Raw genomic sequence first — 6,227 nt, forward strand, 5'->3', positions numbered from 1 at the left:
AGCAAAACCCTGTCTCTACCCCAAAATTACAAAAATTAGCCAGGCATGGTGATAGTGGGATTATGCATAATTTAATTTTTGTCCATATTGCTTTTATGAGTTTTGTTTCTGTGTGTGTTTGTTTTTGTGGGAGAGGGTTGAGACAGGGTCCTACTCTGTGGCCCGGGCTGGAGTGCAGTGGTGTGATCATGGCTTACTGCAGCCTCTACCTCCTGGGCCCAAGCAATCCTTCCACTTCAGCCTCTCGAGTAGCTGGGACTGCAGGTGCATGCCGCCACGCCCAGCTAATTTTTACATTTTTTTGTAGAGATAGGGTCTGGCTTTGCTGACCAAGCTGGTTTCAAACTCCTGGCCTCAGACGATCCTCCCTCCTCAGCCTCCCAAAATTCTGGGATTACAAGCATGAGCCACCTCATCTGGCCAACAGTTTCCTAATATCATATGATATCCAATTATTATTCACAGTTCCCTAATTGCCTCTCTCTATATCTATTTTTTAAGATATGTATTTTAAGAGTTTAGCTCTTATTGCCCAGGCTGGAGTGCAATGGGAAGATCTAGGCTCACTGCAACTTCTGCCTCCTGGGTTCAAGCAATTCTCCTGCCTCAGCCTCCCAAGTAGTTGGGATTACAGGCATGCGCCACCATGCCCAGCTAATTTTTTGTATCTTTTTTTTTTTTTTGAGACGGAGTCTGATATTTTATAGATCCTCTCGCTATGTCCCCCAGGCTGGAGTGCAGTGGCGCGATCTCGGCTCACTGCAAGCTCCGCCTCTTGGGTTCACGCCATTCTCCTGCCTCAGCCTCCCGAGTAGCTGGGACTACAGGCGCCTGCCACCACACCTGGATAATTTTTTTGTATTTTTAGTAGGAGACGGGGTTTCACCGTGTTAGCCAGGATGCTCTCGATCTCCTGACCTCGTGATCTGCCCGCCTCAGCCTCCCAAAGTTCTGGGATTACAGGCGTGAGCCACTGCGCCCGGCCAATTTTTTGTATCTTTAGTAGAGAGGGGGTTTCTCCATGTTGGTCAGACTGGTCTCGAACTCCCAACCTCAGGTGATCCGCTTGCCTCAGCCTCCCAAAGTGCTGGGATTACAGGCATGAGCCACCACTTCTAGCCTAAAAATGTCTTTTTATGGTTTATTTGAGTCAGGATCCAAACAAGGTCAACATGTTACATTTGCTTGTGATGTCTTTGCTTCCTTTTTATAGTATAACATTTTCCTCCTCTTAATACCAGGAAGCCCATCTTCTTTTGAAGACCCCAGATTACCCTAGTGATCTCCTGGAGGGAGGATATTGGTGTGGTGAGGGGATGGCAACGGTTGCAGTAGCCTAGAAACTATAGTATTACTACCTTTTTTTTTTTTTTTTTTTTGAGATAGAAGTCTTGCTCTGTCGCCCAGGTTAGAGTGCTGTGGCGTGATCTCGGCTCACTGCAACCTCCGCCTCCCGGGTTCAAGCGATTCTCTTGCCCAAGTAGCTGAGATTACAGGCGCCCACCACGGCACCCAGCTAATTTTTGTATTTTTAGTAGAGACAGGGTTTCACCATCTTGACCAGGCTTGTCTCGAACTCCTGACCTTGTGATCCACCCGCCTCAGCCTCCTAAAGTGCCGGGATTACAGGCATGAGCCACCATTCCCGGCGGTTTTAGTTTGTTTGTTTGAGGTAGAGTCTTGCTCTGTCACTCAGGTTGGAATGCAGTGGCACGATCTCGACTCACTACAACCTCCACCTCCCAGGTTCAAGTGATTCTCCTGCCTCAGCCTCCCTAGTAGCTGGGACTACAGGCACATGCCACCACGCCCAGCTAATGTTTTGTATTTTCAGTAGAGATGGGGTTACACCATGTTAGCTAGGATGGTCTCAATCTCCTGACCTCGTGATCCACCCACCTTGGCCTCCCAAAGTGCTGGGATTACAGGTGTGAGCCACCACGCCCAGCCCCTGCCTCCTCTTGAGGATTCCTTTTGCTTTTCTCCTGTATTGACTTTCTTGTTTCCTGTGTCCCAAACTTTTATCTAAAGTTTCCTGAACTCTATCTGTGTTTGCCCTCTGGTTTTGGTAGACCATATCTGCCAGTAGTTTCTTGTGAAATGATGCATCAGAGGGAAAAATGTTTAGATCTTGTATATCTGATTATGTCTTTACCCACATATTTGAATGATGGTGTTAATGTTTTAACAAGGTACAGAATCGTAGGTTGGAAATCATCACCTTTCAGAATTTTGAAGACATTCCTCCCTTCTTTTTTACTTCAAATGTTGCCATTGAGCAGTCTAAAGCCATTCTGATCTCTGATCTGCTATGTGGGATTTATATCTTTTCTGTTTGGAAACTGATAGAATCTTGTCTTTGTCTGCAGGTCCTGACATGTCACAGTAGTGAGTCATGATATAGGTTTATTCTCATTCATTGTTCTAGGCACACAGTGGGCCCTTTCAATCTGGAAATTTATGGAAAATGTTTTAAATTATTTTGTAATACTTCCTCAACTTTTTTTTTTTAGACGGAGGCTGACTCTGTCACCAGGCTGGAGTGCAGTGGTGCCATCTTGGCTCACTGCAACCTCTGCTTCCTGGGTTCAAGCGATTCTCATGCCTCAACCTCCCGAGTAGTTGAGATTACAGGCATGAGCCACTACACCCAGCAAATTTTTGTATTTTTAATAGAGATGGGGTTTCACCATGTTGGCCAGGATGTTCTCGACCTGACCTCGTGATCTGCCTGCCTCGGCCTTCCAAAGTGCTAGGATTACAGGCTTGAGCCACTCTGCCCGGCCTCCTCAACTTTTTAAAATCTGTTCTCTCTCTCTTTTTTTTGAGACGGAGTCTTGCCCTGACATTCAGGCTGGAGTGCAATGGCACTTTCTTGGTTCACTGCAACCTCTGCCTCCCAGGTTCAGTGAATCTCCTGCCTCAACCTCCTGAGTAGCTGGGATTACAGGTGCCCACCACCATGCCCAGCTAATTTTTGCAATTTTTAGTGGAGACAGGGTTTCACCATGTTGACAAGGCTGGTCTTGAACTCCTGACCTCAAATGATTAGCCTCCATCAGCCTCCCAAAGTGCTGGGATTACAGGCATGAGCCATTGTGCCTGCCTTTTTTTTTTTTTTTTTTTTTTCGTTGAGATAGGGTCTTGCTCTGTCTCAGAAGCTGGAGTGCAGTGGCACAACAATCATGGCTCACCGCAGCCTGGACCTCCCGGGCTCAAGCAATCCTCCCATCTCAGCCTCCTGAGTAGCTAGGACTACAGGGACATGCCACCACATCTAGCTCTTTTTTTCAATTTTTTGTAGAGACAGCGTCTCGCTATGTTGCTTAGGCTGGTCTTAACTCCTGGACTCAGGAAATCATCCCACCTCGGCCTCCCTAAGTGCTAGGATTACAGGCATGAGCCACAGCTCCTGGCCACTCTCTCCCTTTTTTTTTTTCTTTTTTAGAGATGGGGTCTCCTTCTGTGGCCCAGGCTGGAGTGCAATTGCATGATGATGGCTTGCTGCAGTGTTGACCTTCTCAGCTCAAGTGATCCTCCCGCCTCAGCCTCCCTTGTAGCTGGGACTACGGGCACATACTCCCATGCCTGGCTGAATTTTTTTATTTTTATTTTTTGAGACGGAGCCTCATTCTGTTGCCCAGGCTGGAGTGCAGTGGTACGATCATAGCTCACTGCAACCTCTACCTCCCAGGCTCAAGTGATTCTCCTACCTTAGCCTCCAGAGTAGCTGGGACTTCAGGTGGGTGCCAGTGCACCCAGCTAATTTTCATACTTTTTGTAGAGAAGGGGTTTTGTCATGTTGCCAAGTCTGGTAATTTAAAAAATTTTTTTGTAGAGACAGCGCCTTGCTATGTTGCCCAGGCTGGTCTTGAACTTCTGAGCTCAAGAGATTCTCCTACCACCTGGGCCTCTCAAAGTTCTGGGGATTACAGGCGTGAGCCATCATGCCTGACTGTTTCCTCTTTATGGAACTTTTATTCAGCTGTTGCACTAACTTGATTAGTCTAATTTTCTTATTTTTTCTCCTGTTTTCCGTATCTTTGTCTTTTTGTTCTGTTTTCTAGGAGATTTCCTCAACCATATGTTCTAATATTTCTACTGCACTATGATTTGTGCTTTCATATTTCTTTTTGTTTCATATTTAAGACCTTTTTCTTCTGAATATTCTTTATTATTGTTTCTTGCTATTGTTCCATATATTCAAGTATCAGTTCTTCTCTTTTTTTTCTTTGAGTATATGCAGTGTTGACAGTTTTCTTCTCTCAGCTGTGCATGGTGTCTCATGCCTGTAATCTTAGCACTTTGGGAGGTCAAGACAGAAGGATTGCTTGAGCCCAGGAATTTGAGACCAGCCTGGGCGACATGCTGAAAACCCATCTCTATTATACAAAATAAATAAATATATATATTTAAATAAAATAATAAAAAGTTTTCTCTCCACATTGTCTCAACTTCCTACAAGTTTCTTTCTTTCTTTTTTTTTTTTTTTTTTTTAATTTTGCTAAGTGTTTTATAACCACAACAAACTGGTACAGAGAATGCCCTGTACAAAACACAATAAAAGTTCAAAGACCTAGGTGTTCCCTTGGCAAGCCTGAAAATTTCAGTCTCTGGTATTTGGAATTTAGGGTGCAGTCCTTGTTTTTGGATGGATACTGGGTGTGTGGCACAGTCCATGCTTTTAACCAGATTTGAACAGAAGAGTGGCCATTTGGCCCAGGTAAAAGTAGATGAAGTATTTGGTTTCGTGTGTCACATGTTCCTCCCCACGACGCAGTGCCAGATGGGATTTTACTTCTTGTCAAATTCTTTCCTGATATGAGCCTCAGTGTCCTTCTCTATGTTACATTTCTCCAGCGCCTGAGTATCACACTCCACGGAGCCCTGTAGTCTCTTCTGACATGTCTGCATTTTTGATCACAGCCTTTCGATCACACATGGTTACCGTGGGGAAGGGGCCTGACTGCCTGCAACGGTCTCCTGGGGGAGGTGCTCGCATCGCTGAGGGCCAGCTGGAGCTGCCGTCGCTATGGTATCTTGGCCCATCTCACGAGTTTCTTTCTTTTGTTTGTTTTGGTCTCTACCTTTTCTCTTAGAGGAAAGCCTTGTGTGTGGTAACCCTTGGCATCCTGCCCATGAATAAAAATTGTGGACTAAAAGCTGATTGGAAGTTCTGTGCATGAAGATGGGAGACACCAGCCATGAGGTCATTTGTCTATGAGCCAGTGTCCCTTAGGTCACTGATCATGAAGAGCTATTTTGGGGGAGATCCCAGTGCCATTATATTTAGATCTTTCATATTTGGCTTCATTTTCCCCAAAGAAGAAGACTCATTTGCCCAGCATTCTGGGAGCAGAGTGTAGGAAAAGCCAACCAAATCGTAATTCCCCTTTTTTGAAATAGGGCCATTAACTGTGCCTGCTGACCCTTATTCCAGAGATCGTCTGTTTTACTCTCTCAAGAGAATAAACCTCTGTACTTCTGCTGAGAGGCTGCAGTGGGTGAAGTGAACTAGGTCTTCCACCAGTCCTTGTGATTTCAGCTGCATTTCACCCCTATTTCCAGGGTTATCAAAGGTATGTTAATTCCTTAGTATATCAGACTACTTCTTCAGTTTCTCATTTCTGGCCGAGATGCAGCATTCTTGGGCCTGCCAGGCTTATTCCTACTCATCTTTTTTTCTACCTGGAACATTCTATTGCATTTACTGCCCCCATCATTACAAATATGGCCCACTGCAGCCTTGACCTCCTGGGCTCAAGTGATCCTCCCGCCCCAGCTTCCCATGTGGCTGGGACCACAGGCACTCGCCACCAAACCCAGGTAAATAAAAATTTTTTTTGTAGAGATGGGATCTCACTTTGTTACCTAGGCTGGTCTCAAACTCTTGAGCTCAAGCAATCCTCCCACCTCAGCCTCCCAAAGTGTTGGGATTATAGGCATGAGCCACCGCTCCGGCCGATATACTATTATTAACTATAGTTACTATGTTGTGCAATAAATCTCTTAAACTTATTCCCCATGTCTAACTGAAATTTTATATCCTTTGAGTAACATCTTCCCAGTTTCCCCACCAGCAAAATGCAATTTTTGATTTTAAGAGACACATTTTTCCCACTTTTTTTGTCTATGAAATCAAAATGCTTAGCAGAGGTCCAAGTATATTGTAAGCATCCAGTAAACACTATTTTAGGTCTGGGCATGGTGGCTTACACTTGTAAAAT

At 45.1% G+C, this 6,227-nt stretch overlaps 1 pseudogene; it reads right to left on the minus strand.

Moving 5' to 3' along the window:
- Positions 1-4,684: 4,684 nt before the first annotated feature.
- On the minus strand, positions 4,685-4,942 carry LOC115900671 (annotated as a pseudogene).
- Positions 4,943-6,227: the final 1,285 nt, after the last annotated feature.

Source organism: Rhinopithecus roxellana, chromosome 12, assembly GCF_007565055.1.
Source record: "Rhinopithecus roxellana isolate Shanxi Qingling chromosome 12, ASM756505v1, whole genome shotgun sequence".
Lineage (NCBI taxonomy): Eukaryota > Metazoa > Chordata > Mammalia > Primates > Cercopithecidae > Rhinopithecus > Rhinopithecus roxellana.